Source organism: Heliangelus exortis, chromosome 26 (assembly GCF_036169615.1).
Source record: "Heliangelus exortis chromosome 26, bHelExo1.hap1, whole genome shotgun sequence".
Classification (NCBI taxonomy): domain Eukaryota; kingdom Metazoa; phylum Chordata; class Aves; order Apodiformes; family Trochilidae; genus Heliangelus; species Heliangelus exortis.
In genome coordinates this window covers 2,901,153-2,917,562 of record NC_092447.1, presented here as the reverse complement: position 1 = coordinate 2,917,562, position 16,410 = coordinate 2,901,153, and the positions used below count along the sequence as shown (strand labels likewise).

Sequence of the window (16,410 nt, the reverse complement as noted above, 5' to 3'; positions counted from 1 at the left end):
GCCACCCCTGGAAGCAGTTAGTTTAGGATCTAAGCAGGCAGGCACCCCCAAAATTAGTGGTCCCTGCAAATTTTCATAGGTTGGTTATCAGCCATTCATTAGTGTGGGTCAGAGCTCTTTGCCAACAGAGAAACATAGCAAAAAACCCCAAGAAATTTCTAGCACCTCTCAATTCCTATTTATATTCTCCCCTGAATATTTTGCTTCAGTGCAGCCTTTGACTGGCATCACATTTATCTGCCATGCAAGCCAAATCAAGCTCCAATGTTCAGTGGCTCTTGAAAACATTGGAAAATGGGGAAGTTTGAGGCAGCTTTTGCAGAAGCCAGCAGTGAAATGAGGATGGAATTAAACAGCAAGAGCAAACCCAGCAGATTTCTGCCTGCAGAATGTGTCTGAGAGGACACAGACAAAGCAGATTTCTGCCTGGGTTTTCTCACAGCCTGTCTTCCTGCAATTGCTCTGCAGATTGGTTCCTCTCTGGGATTTGTTTGCTATGATGGATTGAGGTGATTAAGATTGATGGCTTTAAAAGAACAGGTATTGATGACACATTTGTAAGGCTCAGTAAAAATTGTGAGCCTGGCAGATACGGGGGAAGCCTTCAATAATTTTCTTTTATTATTGCTCTCTGTGGCATGAATCTGGACTGTTTGCAAGACAAGTGTGACAGGAGGTCAGCAGCTGCCCAGGATAGGTGTTGCACTTTCAGTCCCTTTCAGTTCATTTGTGAAGCATGAGCTTGTTTTTAGACCACTCCAGGAGAAGGTGAGCTTTAACCTGTGCCTTGGGGGATGTCAAACATCATTTCTGGATGTGATCTTGAGTGTACAGAGAGGTAAAGTCCTTGAGTCCATCTGTCCCTGCTGTACCCTGGTGGAGGATGCAGATTGTCTTTAGGGCAGAGAGTGGGGGAAGGGTGGGAAAACCCCAGAAATCAACTTCCAGACACAAATACAATATGGACAAGTCATAAACATTATTAAAGCAAGTCTATCCCTGCAGGGCAGGTTTTTCTTCATAATGCTTTCCTGATTACGCTTCCGCAAAGCTGGGGAAGTGAATAGGGGGCTGATTATCCATGGACTATGATCTACACCAGGGTAAAACTGTTTCCATTGTATGTGAGGAGAGAACTTTGCATATTTACTGGAAAGGGAATAGCCATCCTGCTTCTTATTCTGTCTTCAGATTCACAGTGGGCCTGATCCAAAACACAGCGATGTCAATGGGATTCTTTGTTTGGGCTTTTCATATGTCCCCCATTACCATTGCAAAACCTGCCCTGTTTATCATCTTAAATACACACGCCAGAAATGGACCTTGTGTGTGATTAAAAACTCCAGACTGATTCCTCAAAACCACTTTGGGAAATAGGTGGATCCATGGATAGACCACTAGGAACTCTTTCTGCAAAGGCAGAACGTAACGGGGGAAAAAACACCAAAACCCCCTCAAATAAATGAAATATTAATGACTGTGACAAATTACAGAGTTGTTTCTAATTGTTTTTTCTCAAAACCCCCCAAATCCAAGTCCTTTTCCATCATGCTTTCTTGGAAGGTGCCTGGCTTGTCTTGAATCCCTCTGACTGGGTTAAAGATTTCATGGGCTGTTGAGAGCCCCAAATGGGTCTTTGGTCAAGAGTCAGAAAGAATAAGACTTTGTATAAAGTTTTATGTTGGCAAGTATGTCATGTAAAAGGCCACCTAAAAATCTGCTAAGAGTCAGAGCAGCAGAGACTTCTTAAACAAATGCACAAGGTGCCTTAATTTCATCATTGAATTATGACAGAACTTTCCCCAACATCTTAATTAGCAGTCATTTACTAAGTATTAAACTGTCTTTTCTGCTAAATGTAAAGATCAGTGCTAGGAGCTATACATTCTGGAAGGTAATTGCACCATGTAATTCTGGTGCTTCAACAATTTATACTGAAATATTGATGGATATGTTCCAACATTCTTTTTTTTTTTTTTTTTTCCCCCAGCCATATTTCATAATCTTGTAAATATTTCCCTCCTGAAAACTTTATTCTAAAGTACAAATCCTCTTATGTAATGGAAGTTTAATGCATCTGGATACTGCTAACCAAACCAAAGTGTTTCAGACTGATTTCTATTTTCAGAAGTTAAAGAAATCATTAACAGAAAGTATTGGAAGTATGAATTTAGGAGGGATGTGCTGTAGCAGAAGGGCATGACTAAGGAGTCTTGAAAAGTTAAGGGCTTCACTTTAATATTAGAAATAGGAAGTATCTTCTCTAATTTTCATTAACATGAGGAAAAAAACTTCATTTTCCAATAGAAATCTAATGCTAAGTGACACTTTGCAAAAATCTCCTTAGGAGAGTCACTGCAGTCTTACTGTCTGTGCTGTGGTTCTGCCATTAACCAAAGACTTGTAAAATGAGACTGAAATGCAATGAGGTTACAAGAGGAATGGAGCAGTGTCTCAGAGAACAGTGGATGGAGAAAGAGGTAGTTCAAGTGGATTATATATTTCTCATGAAAACGAAACTCTGATAAAGTAAATAGCAGTCATTAAAGAGAAGTCAGGATAAAGCATTTGGGTTGGGATGCCTATGAATTCTGCAGAAAGCTCCTGGGTTTGCTTTAGGAGGAATCTGTTGGCTGACTCCAGAGCTCTGCCTCAGGCTGTTGGGTTAATTAGCAGAGGAGGGTTGAAGGTTTTTACCTTCAGCTCTGCCACTGTTCTTAGTGTGTGAGAAGAATGGAGAAAGCCCTGGGAAACTCAGTGTACATTCCTTGAATTTGTTTCAGTGCCCTGTTATTTCTGTATCTCCAATGCAGTCAGTTCCTGGTGTGTTACTCCATTCAGCATCCCAGGCTGTGATGTTTCTCTGCTCACCTTCAGAAGTGCCTTTCCTACCTTTGTCTGACAGGATTTTATTTTTTTTTTCACACATCTTTTCTTCTCTGTATCTCCTCTTTCTGCACCCTGTCACATCTGCTAAAGAATTCAGCAGCACTCACAGAAATGCTGAGCCCAGCAGTCCTGGAAAGTCCCTGTTGCTGACAAGGAGGCATGGATCAGCTTTCCTTCCCCTTCAGCCCTTGGTTTTTTTGGGAAGACCACAAAGATGGATGCTTACTGGGATAATGGCACTGACATTTGCTCAGCAGGAACTGTCACACAGGTCTGCAGCCACCATCCCTGCCAGGCCATGGGAAACCTGGTGTGCACTCGTGTCCCAAATTCAGGATCCTTATCCCATTGTATCTGCTGGGGATTGCTCCAGCTTTCCCCCTCAGCTGGGAGGTTGCACAACCACTTAGTGACCACCCAGGGCTGTTCTGTTCAGGCCAGATGCCATCTTTTCTGGGCAAGTGTACAGATCATGCCTTGAACTGTGCCAGACCTGCTGCTTGTGGTTCCTTTTCTGCTTATGAGCCTGGCTAAAAAAAAAAGAGGAGATATATAGATAGAGAGATATATGTACCAATAGCGTTTGCATTACAATGGGATACCCAGTAGATGGTCCTTGGGGATGATAATGAGGCACCCAGTACTCTTCTTGGCAACCAGGAGGGCTGGCAATTCCCATGCCTGTCTTTCTTTTGCAAATCTTTGGGTTTCTTTTTGGCACACACATGTAATGATGCAAATGCTGCCAAAGCTTCTTGTAGAATAGATGACATTTATATTGTTATGCAGTTTGCTGATCTAAACATGCCATTGCCTTGCCTTGCTAGCCCAGGGCAAGTGCTAATCAGCTTGTTTGGTGGGCACCGTGCCATCTGAAAGGGTGAGCACAAATAGAGACAGTATGTGCATCATCTAGGAGTGTTGCAAGAAGATGATTCCCAGCTGAGAGCATCCAAATGTGTCTGTCTCCTGAGCCTGCATGCTGGCACGTAAAAGAGAAGTGACAGCATTGAATAGAATGTCTTTGGAATAAATCAAGATTATATTGCTTAGCTGCTTCAAGCTAGTTTTCTTTATATAGGTCACTGATGTAAAATGGCAAAGCAGCAGTGGAAAGGACCCAGTTCACTGCTTTGGGTCTGCTGAGGATCCAGCCCTTCTCTGGGAGCTGCTTTTCCTTCTCATTTTGCCCTCTGGGGCAGCATCAAAGGCTGTCTGGTCTAGAAGGCAACACGTAAGGCAAGGACTTCAGGTTTCTCACTGCCCTCCCAGCTCTGTCACTGCCATTTGACACTGGTGCAATTTGCCCTGGCAGTATCTGTGTGCTTTGCTTCACCTGGTGTCTGTGCCAGGGCTTTTATTTAATTAGTACCTTAGTAGTAAAAGCTTTAATCAAGCTTTGCTGGAATGGCAGGCATGGTGGAATAGTTCACACGCCTGGAGTGTTGCAGTGGATGGTTATGGCTCTCTGGCAAAAAAGTACAGAGAAAAAAAAGGGTTTCTTTGTTTGCTTTGTACCCATTTTCTTGCTTCTCTATTCCTCAGATTGGATTTTTCTGTTCAGTGGCTATGATGTATAAACAATTACATTTGAAAACCCCTGAAGATGCACTGGAAGTGGATACTCAGATGAAATAACAGGGGACTTTGGATGTACAAGTGCAACTCTAATAGCTGGCTTGATTTTGTTTTGGTAATCTGGCCCTTATCCCAGGCTTTTTGAAAGATAATAGTTGTTAAAAGAGAGGTTTTCATTCACTATAGCACACACTTTATATTTCACTATGTAACCTTCCATACTCTCAAGGCAAACAAATTACAGAGCTAATTGCTGAACTCTGCTGATACAATACTTTAAATGGGTTATGTTAGGTAAGAGTTTATGTTCAAAAGAAGAAGAAATGTTCTCGAGGAAAATTATTGTTTAGGGAATATTGATTTGTGTGAGTTAATGTTTTCAATTCAGTTGGTAGTTAAAAATGGATACTTAAGCCATGTTTTTAGTGTAACATAAGTGCTTCATTCGTATGAACCCAGGGTTCAAGCTGAAGTCCATTTTTTGTGCTTGTTTTTTTTTAAGTCTTTCAGCTTCACTTGGCATTGGGTCAAACTGTGCAAAAGGTTTTTTTTTAATTGAAAAAAACTTACATGGACATGGAGATGGATGGTTTTGAAATTCTTACTGCTACTTATTCATATCAGAGAACTCTTTCCATCTTCTGTGTCAGTAAAATTAGGGGACCTAATTTGTTGATGTTGATGCTCCTACTTGACACAGAAATGAACTTTTTTCTGAGATCATTAAAACCAGTTTTTAGCTTATTTTTCATCCACCATCCTGCTCAGAAAATCGACTTATTTTTGAAGTCCTTAATTAAGGATGAAAAGAGTGTGTTAGGCAGTGCTGTCATTTTCTTAGTACCCCTTCAGCAGAAACCTCTTGGAACATGGGGCACTGGGCTCTGAGGCTCCAGCACAGGTTATCAGTGACAAGGATCTAAAAACCTGCATCTAAAAACCTAAAAACCTGCCCAGGGACTTGAAGTCAGATGAGTCACATGTTGCGTGGTCCAAGTTTAATCCCAAAGAGAATGTTACAACACAGGAAGAAACCCCTGAAAATAACAGGAATTGGTACAGTATTTGGGCCATAAACACAGGTTAGAACAGTCTGGGTATTTGCTTTAATCCTCTTGGATTCTATTTTGAATTGCAATGTTCCTACTTGCTAAACCACTTTCCATTTTTGCTCTCTTTCACCATGACATAAGGAGGAGGGATATTTTGGAAACTGGAAAACTGCCACTTGCACCAGAATGGCATGCCACTAATTTTTGCAGCTTTTTTGAACTGAGCATTGCCACTCTGGTGTCTCTGTCAGCCTCTTCTTCTAGGATTCCCCCAAGACATCCCCACCCTCCCACAAGGCAGGACATGCCCCAGGTTCCAGGGCTTTTGTTCTCTGCAGGCTGTGTTGCCTCACCTGCTGCAAAATCAGGAATTGGAAATGATGAACTGAATATCTGAGAAGGTGAGGAGGTTTGGATTTATGGGCTCTTCCTCTCTTAGGAGCAGCAGAACAGAGACAGTGGCCCCAAACCTTGCCAGAAGATCAGGAGAATGAGCACATCCTTAGTCTAGACAGGATGAAAAATGACTCTGCAGTGTGTATTAAAAAAAAAAAAAAGTAGGAACTTCAAAAAGTTCCAGCTTGCCATTAGGACATCCTCTGTGAAGGGTTTGGCAGTGAAGTGGTGAGGAACCATTTGTGCAGTGGGATGGTTGGGTTGGAAAAGAGGAGCTGGTGACTGTTCCTAGCCAGGAAAATCCCTGCTCCTGGACATCCCAGTGGTGATGCTGCACAGTAGCTCCTGGTGAAACAGCCTGAGTGCTGGGGAAGAGCTGGAAATGAAGCTTGATTATTTTTTTCCTTTTTTTTCTCCCCAGTGTAATGAAATATTCCAAGAGTCCTGCTTTGTTGGGTGTGGGTTAGCAGGTGGGACAGGGTGCCAGGTTGAGGGAGAATCTCAAAATGTGTCCAGTGAAGCCTCTTTTACAGAGGGGTAAACTCATCTCACTTCTACTTCTTTATTTTTGTCCTTTTCCCTTGGGGCAGAAATGTGGGAATGCCATTTAATGTCACCTAGTGAGCTTTAGGGAAGGCTTGGAAGAGGAAGAAAAAAAACCCTCCTGTGTCCACTTGTTTCTTAGGTACACCACAGTGCCCACAGCTACTCTCACCACTCCCAGACAAAGTTTGTGTAACTCCTAAAATAATTTCATTCCACTGGCCCACAAATATTCCCATTTGGTCAGCCTTATATAGAGTAATTACTGTTTAACATGGCACTGCAGCTGGGTCAGGGCTTATTTTGGGTTATGAGGTATAAAAAGCTGTTTGTGAAAAAAAAAAAAAACAGAAAAAAAAAAAAACCAGAAAAAAAAAAAAAAAAAAAGAAAAAAAAAAGAAAATAACACTGTTTGTCAACCTGTCATTCTAAACAAATGAGTTTAGAAACTTGTTAGTTTACTTAGTCTTTTTTACATGTTTTGCTTGAAGAGTCAGCATTCATGAGAGTGCCAAAAGCACCCAGCCATCTCCTGCTGGCTTATTTAGATAGATTTGCACTTCAGTTACCAAAAAAATGTAATTATTAGGTAGCCAGGTGTTGTGGTGATCCTGAGTGAGTATTGTGGGGTGGCACAGGCTCAGGCAAAGGGTCAAGATTGAAGCAAATGGAGAGGTGGGAGGGTCATTTTTGGGGGCAGGTGATGGGTGGGAGGAAGCATCTTGAGGGAAGAGTCTTGGCCCTGAGCTTCCATCCAAAGAGATCTTTGCATTTTCTGTGCCTGGAGTGCTGTGCACAGAGCCTGCACTTCATTCCCACAGCTCTGCTGAGGTGTAATTAGCAATTTTTTTCAGATCATGCTGAGTCCAACATCAAAGTTCCTCCTCATTTTAATGGCTTTGATAGATACATACATCTATGCCTGGATTTTATGTTGGTGCATATATGGATATCTATGAGTGTGTTTTGCAGGAAAAAAAAAAAAAAAAAGAGCAAATACAGCTACTTGTGTGCATGTATCATTTCTTCTCTGCTACTAAAATACAGGTGTCTCTGTGGGAAACAAGTTGTTCAGCTGTTTATTGTACAAGAGTTCAGGAAGCTGAGAGTATTATGTTCCCTTACACAATTTCCCATGCTGGCTTGGTCATTTCACCTCAAAAATCAGCAGCTCAGTCTGTTTCACAGAAGACCCCAATGTTTTTAGTCATCATAGGAAAGAATGTTTTCCACTGGGAGAGAGCAAGAGGCTGTGGATCAGAACTCAGGGCTTGGTTGTCTTTTTCTACTTAATTTATGTCCTGGGACGACTCTTAGCACTTTTCTGTGCCTCTGTTTAATAGCCAAAGGGGACTAGAAATATTGAGTTACCTTGCAGAGAACTATTTAAAGGCAAAATTGAAGTTTGGAGACGTTTTACTGGCTTTTGGCATCAGAGAAATAGAGCAGCTATGAGAAGTCTTCCTGGGGTCTCACTTTATTAACTTAATGAGAAATTGTATCAATGAAATGAAGCTGGGAAGCAAACCAGGAGCAGGTAGAAAGAAATCAAATCCCTTCATGGACAGCTGTCTGATGTAAGGATGTAAGTAAGGATGGCTGTATCCTTGGAGTTTTCTTTCTTGGGGAAGATTCTGAAATGCCTATGGAAAATATTTCCCATTCTATAATAAAAACGAGAAGACAACTGACATTTCAGTAATTTTTAAGGTGAGATAGATCTGAAAAGAAATACACTGGAAGTTAGGAAATCTTTCAGACTGGAAATCTGAAACAAATTGATCCTGGGAACATTCACTGTTGGCTCAGAAATGGCTCTCAGGTTTCTTGGCTCCTTGTTCCCAGTCAGCTCTGCCAGACAGGTGGTGACAGGCAGCCTGGAAGCTCTGAGCTCTAAGCCTTGGACCAGAAGCAGATCCATCTTCATAAGCAGAATTATGATAGGGAAATATTGCTGTGGACACAATTTTTTCCTCCCAGTCAGCTCATCCATCATGTTGTTCCTTACATTCATGTGTTTCTTATTCCTGTTGCTCCAGGTTGTCCCTGCTGGGTGTTGGAGGGGAAGAAGTGGACATTTTTCCTCCTGAGGACAGCTACAACGTGGTGCTTCAGGACAGCAAATGTTGCCAGGTAAGGAACCACCACCTTCCACTCACCCTGAGCACCCAAAAGTGACCTGAGCACCCTAGCAGCCTAGGATATAACATCCCAGCTCTGTGGGGGATTTTTCCTGCATGTTCATGGTAAGAATCTGTTCTCCTCTCTAATCTAATAGCTCCAGATAAATGTTGTTGTCTAGGCACTAAGAGGAAGGACAAAACAAGTTTGATTGCTGGCCATCAGGGACCATTTTTTTCCCCATTGTAGGCTGCTTCTTGAATTAGTCTGAAACAGCTTTCATTTTATTTGAAAGGCTTTTATTGATCAGAAAGGCTTCGTTCATAGGCTCAATCCTCTAGAATGGCTGAAGCAAGCTTAACTCATAATAGGAGTTCTCATTTGAGTTTATTTTTGTCATCTTGCTTGCTGCTAAATTTCATGCTTTTCGTCTCTGTAAGGGTATCTGGAAAAGAGGCACATGGTTTAGGGATATATGTGTATATATATATATTAAAAAAAAAAAAAAAGTGTAGGTTTCTTTCCAGTCCATTAATTTTCTTTCATGGAGCTCTGTACCAGTTTGAGTGCACAATTGGGAGGAATCAAAATACAGACACTTAGACTATTACATAAGATCAAAAAGAGAACAGATTTGTTTTGAAGCTGGCTATAATGTATTTGTCCAAAGTCATGAACATTTTTGAGAGCTCTGAACATTCTTCCTGTTCTGCCTCAGGATGAAACTTAGATCATATGGACCTGAGAGAAATCCCAAAATACTTGAAGCCATTTAAGTAACCACAGACGTAACTCAGAGTCCTTACTGAGTGAGGCCAAGCAGGGATTTGAACCTGATTTTTATGTGTGCTCTTTTCTTCTCTTCCCTCCTTTTAACTTGAAGTCCCATATTGTATTGAAGCAACCATCCCCTTTCATATAAATTGATTTATTCAGGTCAGACACTCAGGATTTTTTTAATGGAGGGAGTGTTTTGCATCCAACCACCCCTACCCCTGATATAAACAAATAGATGGCTGTGGAAATTTCCATAGAAAAGTTTCCCTGTGTCTTGCTTCATGATTGTATTATTTTCCAACAGTTCAAGTTATGACTCTTCCTAATCAAACCTCTGTATAATGGAAAGGAAAGAGAACAGATGGACTGTCCAGGCTAGGAAGATCTAATGTTTAGGGGCAGCATCCATCCAGCCACATGGATGGGTGGTTTCATTGACTTCTTGTAGTCTGTATACATGAGCTCTTGCTGCTGCCAGTCACTCACAGTCCTGAACAGAAAAGGAAACACCACTTTTTTCTTCTGCAGTCCGGATGCTGACTCACCTGTGTGGGGAAAGAAAATAGCCCAAGGGTTTCTATTTCCCCAGTGTCCTGGGGGTGTTTCATCACCTGCCTCACTTGGGCAAGTGAAACTGCCAAGCTTGAAGTCCTGAGGCCAGTTCAGGAGTGACTTCAGCTGGTTGTGTGCTTGCTGGCTGAGAAATTCAGGTTTAGTTGGTGGTTGGTTCCCAACATCCAATTGTTCTTCAGGGGTGTTTTGTTGCTGCACTCCTGTTTTGCTTGTGGTTGGAAAACTGTCCCAACATCTCTGCCTTTTCTTTGCATCTGCTTCCAGACCTTCACCTGCTCTGGGGTAGGACAGGTGAGCTGTCCCACTGCTCCTGGGTTTCCCTGTTGGGAAGAGCTGAGCTGGCAGGGATGCTGCAGATGAAAGAACTCCTGTTCCCATATCATCTGCCATCCTGGTTCTAGCCCAGGAAACCTTCCCTGGCCTTCTGCAGTGTTCCCATGCCCTCTGCCTGCTCTAAAAGGACTCCAGATACCTTCAACCAAGAAAATTCCTAAAACCTTGCTAGAGAGGGCATTGTTTATGGGACTGCAGAAAAGATTTCTCCCCTGCTATGCACCTTTTCCTTATTTTTAGAGCTGGCTGCCCTGCTGGGTACCCAAGCTGGGGACACCAGAAAAGATGCTTGCTCTGTGCTTCTCCATCAGTGTTCAGGCAGGAGGATGCTGCTGCTCCTTGAATCCTGCTGCTTTCCCTGCAAGGTCAGGATCTGCTCTTCTCCTCAGGTAGAGCCTGGTCTGAAGTTCAGGATGGGCACCAGCTGCCTTTGCTGTGCTCTCAGGATGCCACCTATGCTCACCTCTGGCCAGGACAGCTAATCCCACTTTATCTGACTGCAGAGACATAGGCAGGGAGGGACTGAATGCAAATGTGGCATCACCCAACCCTGCTCTTTCTCACAAACTATTGATTACGTGGCTGATTTGCTCTCCCCTGGCCATAGGCAGAAGCCAATAGGGTGAGGAGGAGGCAAACCTGTCATGATCATTCGATGCAGCTGCTGAGCAAATGAGAGGAGAAAGCCTATGGATTGGGCTGGGAGAGAGCAAGGGGGGGGGGAGAAACTTCTTAGCAACAGCAGAAAGCAACTCTTTCCCCCTCCCACCCTGCAAGCATGCTGGAAAGTTCCTGGTGCTGTTCCTGAATGTATTTGTCTCTCTCGTGCCAAGTTTGTACGTGATTTGTGTGACTTTGCTGCATCTGTCACTTTAGCCCTTTTCTCCCCAATCCTTTGGACAGGATAGAAGGGAATCTGCTACTCGTTTGCCATACTAAAACCAACTAGTGATCTCAAGGTGAAGGGATCTGCTGCTGGTTTATCTCTGAGTAAGCCCTGAGGAAAAAAAATAAAAATATTGGGGTTTGTATTGTTTTATTGTGGAGGGTATCTTCCTCTTGGCAACTTTCTGAGACTGGTGTTGAAACAGTCAATTTCTTGCCAGTTTGTTGTAGGAGCTGGAGACCTTGGCTGTGGTCTCATCTCTGCTAGGGAGTCCTCATCCAAAGCCAGGTGAATCCCTGTGCTTAAAATCCAGACCCCTTTGTCAGGTTGCTGGGCTCTTAGGGCTGGGAATTAGAAGCAAAGCTTTCTTACTCCAGCCCTCCCTGTGATCTGTGGGCTGAGACAAGCCAGTCCAAGGCACCATACTGCTCTGCCTCTTATCTTTTATCTGCCTTACAGCAGGAAACGTTGTCTCTTTCTCTCTGCCTCTCTCATGCTCCATCTATCATTGGCTTAGCCAACCAAAAATGAAAATGACAGTTCAATTTGTCCAAACCTTTTGAACATTTATTGGAACCAAAGATTGGCACTTTCAGGGCTCCCTTGAAAATGACCTTCCCTGTCCTCCTCTCACCTGCTGCCTCCTCCCGCTCATGAGCAGCCACACTTTTATCTCACTGTTTGCATGCTGATAACAGACAGAGATTTTGTTAGTCCTGCATCTGTTGGGACAGTGGGGACAATAATAGAAGCACCGTCGGGACCCATATTTATTGGTCTTAGGAGTGTGTCCAATAATGTCTGGGTCAGGGAGTCTCTAACTGCAGTGTCAGGGAATTTAGTCAGCTGTCATCACTTCTTAATTAAAAATAGCTGAGCCTCACTTACATTCCATTGCTGTGTGTTAGCTCATTTGTCATCTTGTCCTCTCCTCTCCAGCAAACCCCCCAAACACCTTTGAAAAGAGACAGTGGGGAGAGATGCTTGCAGGAGGTAAGAAGACAAGGGAGAAAAAAGGTGATAACCCATGCTGTAAGCTGCTCTTTGGGTCAGGAGTTTGCAGAGTTCAGCAGGATTCCGAGGGAATGAGGGTTTCCTGCTGTAGGAAATGTACTTTTTGTGTGTACTTTATATACATAAAACTACCCTCTGCATGGCATGTGTCAGGGAAGAAATCAAACAGTAACTGTCTTGGAGGACAAGAAACCTCCTTGTGGAGAAACCAACTTATATTTTTGCATCTTGAGTTTCCAGCATCTTCCTCTAGTCCTGTACTCTCAAAGACAGAATGTTTTTTCAGTATGATCCAGTCAGACCTTTCCTATGTACATAAGTGATTGGCTTCCTAATTCCTTGCTAAGTGGAATTCAGTGATATCTGTGATTGCTATCACCTTCCAGTAGGCTTTGCTAATTTATTTGGGATATTCCTAAGGGGACAGGGAGATGGGAGGTTACACAGAGGTTCAGGAGCTGCAGAGGGAAATAAATAGCATGCTGTAATATCATTACTGAAAGAAAACGTATCCCCCATCCACCTGCCAAAAAAAAGAATTTATTGTGATTCTAACTAATGCTTGGAGCCAAGGGACAGCTTTTGGCATTGGGAGAATTATTCTGGCTTCCTTTTTACAAGTAAATCAGGGGTGGAAGGGCGTTAGACTGCCTGACTTCCTGAACTGGAGGTTGCATCCGGATTACCATATTTAATTGCCTGGGATTGACCTATCTCCCATGAATTTTGCTAATCCATTTTTGAACCTGTTTATATATTTGGCCTCCACAGCACTGGGTGGTGATGAGTCCCACCATTAAAATCACATATTGTTTGAAAAAGTTCATCCAGGATGTCCTGTACAATGCTATCAATCTGTCCAGTGAGTAAATAGATGGCTGGTGCCAGGGCTTCAGATTCCCTCAGCCCAAATTTCTGATAAATCCCCCCCATCCATCCCTTGCTGCCCAGAAAAGCAGCACCAGACCTGTGCTTGGGCTGCAAGGACCAAGCTCCCACAGGTTCTGCAGTGCCCTGACTAAATGGTGATTTTTCTGGCCACGTGTAGGTGTTTTTCCCCCAGAATTGGGTTCCTGGGGACTCGACTGAAGGTCCTGTGATCCTTGCTGATGTGCTAAGAAAGTTTTATTCCTTGGAGAGGGGAAATTCACATGCAGCTTGTGAGATGGACCTGGGTTAATGAAGCTGTTCTCTTCAGTCTGGTCAGTGTGTTCTGGGTGCAGTTCAAGAAAGAGAAGAGTTTATAGGAATAAACAAGGAACCCACTGGTTTGACTCAATGTTTTCGGGAGGATTTGGAGTTGAGGTGTGGCTGCTATACAGAAGCAACAGGTAAAGCTCAGCTGAACCCTGAAACATCAAGCTAAGGACAGACCTTGGTGTTGCCAGAGACATTTTCAGAGTGCAGATTTAAAAAAAAAAAAAAAAAAAAAGCCCAACTAATTAAGCTCTGATGACTTCAGCTGTATTTTCAGCCTCTGATTAAGGCCATGATACTAATTAAACTCTTGAATTATTAAAAATGCAAATAGTCAGACCTGTGTGCAACAGCAGACTTGTGTTTCCATACTCCAGGACAGCAGTGGGAATATTTGGCAGAGTCCCTTGTGGTGGTGACAAGTTATTCTTTTTCTTTTTCTTTTTTTTTTTTAAATGGCTACACTCCAGTCGATGCAGAACTAAAACATCAGCTGCTGGGGTAAATGTCTCAACTGCCTTGCAGCTAGACAAGTAAGTTTGAGATTAAAACACAGCAGAGTTTGGGAAGGAACTCTGGGTCTCTTGACATCCTGGCTGTGGCATTTTCACTGAATGGGCTGTTGGGACTGAAATACCATCCAGTCCCTGGAGAGTCAGTCTGCTTTCAGTAGCAAAACTTTTGGAGCTGCATTTAAAGCTCCCGACTTTGTTGTCATAGTTCAAGAGCATGATGAATTATTTAGACCTCTAGCAGTCCTCCCAGATCCTCTCTCTGTGTGAGATGTACCTGCAGTGAGATGTACAGACCAGGAGGGCTGATTCTGGCCTTTCCTTCAGTCCAGGTGTGTTCTGGTTGTGGCACCACTAAAGAGGAGGGGAGCTAAGGGATGTCTTGATCTCTTTACTGTCAAAATCTTTGCAGGGACCGAGCACCTCTTCTGCCTCAGTCTCCCTTGTGTACAAATCCATCTTCTGAAGTAAGATTTTGTAATTATAAGCAGGGCTCATCTCCAGGTGGATAGTCCTGCAGAATCAGCTGGTCTTTGAGGTACCATGGAGCTGGGTAAGCTGAGAGTTGGGTGAGCAAATGTTGCCTCTTTCTGGCTCACTGGTGTCACCCTGTCCCCAGATCATGGCAATTTCTCTTTGCCTTAAAAGTTTTGCACAGCTCCAGAGCCAAGAGTCCCAGTGATACCCTGAGTACCACTTCTGCATCACTGCCTGTAGCCTGGTCCATCTTTTGGGTAGGTAGTGGTTTGCAGGATTTGGGAGTGTCTGTCCCATCCTGGAGCCCTTTTCCCTTGCCACAGAGGCTCTGCTGGGTCTGGCAGTGTTTGCAGCCAGTACCAGCTGGGGTATTAGAGGGATATGCCAGTAGGCAGTCTAGTTATAACCTGCCCAGAGGGAAGTTTCTTCCTAGTGCCTATTTAATTCATAATAAAGACATGAATTTAAAAAAAAAAAAAGTGCACAAGACCCTATTCAGATGCAGCAAGTGCATGTCATACTTAATAAACTGGAAACCTTGCTGCTATGAAGTGACAACAATTTATTGGAGGCACCAGATAAAAATATGTCCCAGTGTCTACAGTTGGGCCCAGTCAGTGGCAGCTGGGATGCTGAAGCTCTGCTATTTTTTGCTTCCCATTTTCACTGTCCTTTTAGTACATGTTAAAACAAAGAAAAAAAAAAAGTGGTCATTACTTTACCTATGACAACTGATTTTTTTCATCCTCCTGCTGTAATGGGCTGCAGGTGTTTCACAGCCAGCCCAAGCTAATAAGGACAGACATTCTGGCCACATGCCAAAATTATAAAACTGTCCAGGGAGAGAAGAAAAGAAAAGAAAAGACAAGGGGCGGGGGTGAGGAAGGAGGGGTAGGGGGGGGGGTGTTGGGAAGGAAAGAAAAAGAAAGCATGGGAGTCACTCCATGCTGAGATTTTGTACTTTTGTGTCTCCTGAAGTGAATGCATCAGTCAGGAATCAAAGGTTTGAAAAGTCATTCAGCCTCCTCCAAATGAGAAGGTGAACCATCTGCATGCCAGGATGGAGCTCAGCTCAGAGGCTGCAGACCAGGGCTGATCCCAGTGACACCAAGAGGATCTCCCCCAGAATTCCAACCAACTCACCCAGGATCTCAGGTTCTGGCCTGGTGCATGGGTTTTCCTGCCAAAATAAGATTTTGGAGCCAGCCCTTTAATGCTGCATCACCATAGTGATGGGCTCCAGAGCTGATGAGGAGTTAGTGTGGAGTTGTACAGTGTTCATGAATCCTTCCCAAGCAAAATTTGAGCTCTGCATCCTCTCATCCTCTTTGATTTTGGCAATATGTCTTGCCCTCAAGCCCCACGTGCCACAGCAAATCCCTTGGGTTCCCTGGAAGTCAGTGGGAAGGAAAGATGGATGGGAAGTGAAGATGTGCACGTGTCCTTTCAGCTCTGCAGGGAAAGCTGTTTGGAAAGGAGGCTTCCCAAGGTGCTGTGTGCCAGGGAAAAACCAGGATAAGCACAAAGACCCTGAGGGGCTTAGACCATTTGGCTTGAATGGCCCTAAGGCATCATAGCTGAGCACATCTCCAGAGGCTGAGTTGCCTTGGGGAAATCCCTTACCTGAGGTATCTCAGACAGGTCCCTAAAGGCAAGTGAGGGCATGTCCCTGGGGAGAAAAGAGATCCCAAAGCCAGTCCTGACTTCAGGTAGCCCTGACACAGGGTCACAGAGGTGCTCTGATCCCACTGCTCATGTAAAACCAGCCTGAGTGCTTCTGCCTTTGTGCTGCTCAGTGTTTCTGGGTCTGGATGAGCTCTCCAGGACACTGCTGAAATGTCCCTGAAATGTCCCACTGTGCAGATGTATCCCTTGGCCATGTCCTGGAAGAAGCCAAAAGACATTACTCAGCTCACTAAAGGATTTGGGGTCCAGGTATCATAGGAATGGACACATCTGGACTTCACATGACAGATCCCAACCCCAAATTTCTCATCCAGGTTTGTTTGGAGCCAGGATTTGCCTCAGGCCAAGTGTTTTGTTTTGTTTATTTATCTAAGAT

The 16,410-nt window shown here is 43.6% G+C and overlaps 1 long non-coding RNA gene across 1 annotated transcript in view; it reads left to right on the top strand.

The window, feature by feature from the left end:
* LOC139807812 (uncharacterized) overlaps positions 1–16,410 on the top strand; it is a 143,913-nt gene that overhangs the window by 53,231 nt on the left and 74,272 nt on the right. Inside the window, exon 4 of the long non-coding RNA XR_011730692.1 lies at positions 8,498–8,591. This is a non-coding gene — a long non-coding RNA (uncharacterized lncRNA). The remainder of the gene's footprint in view (positions 1–8,497; positions 8,592–16,410) is intronic.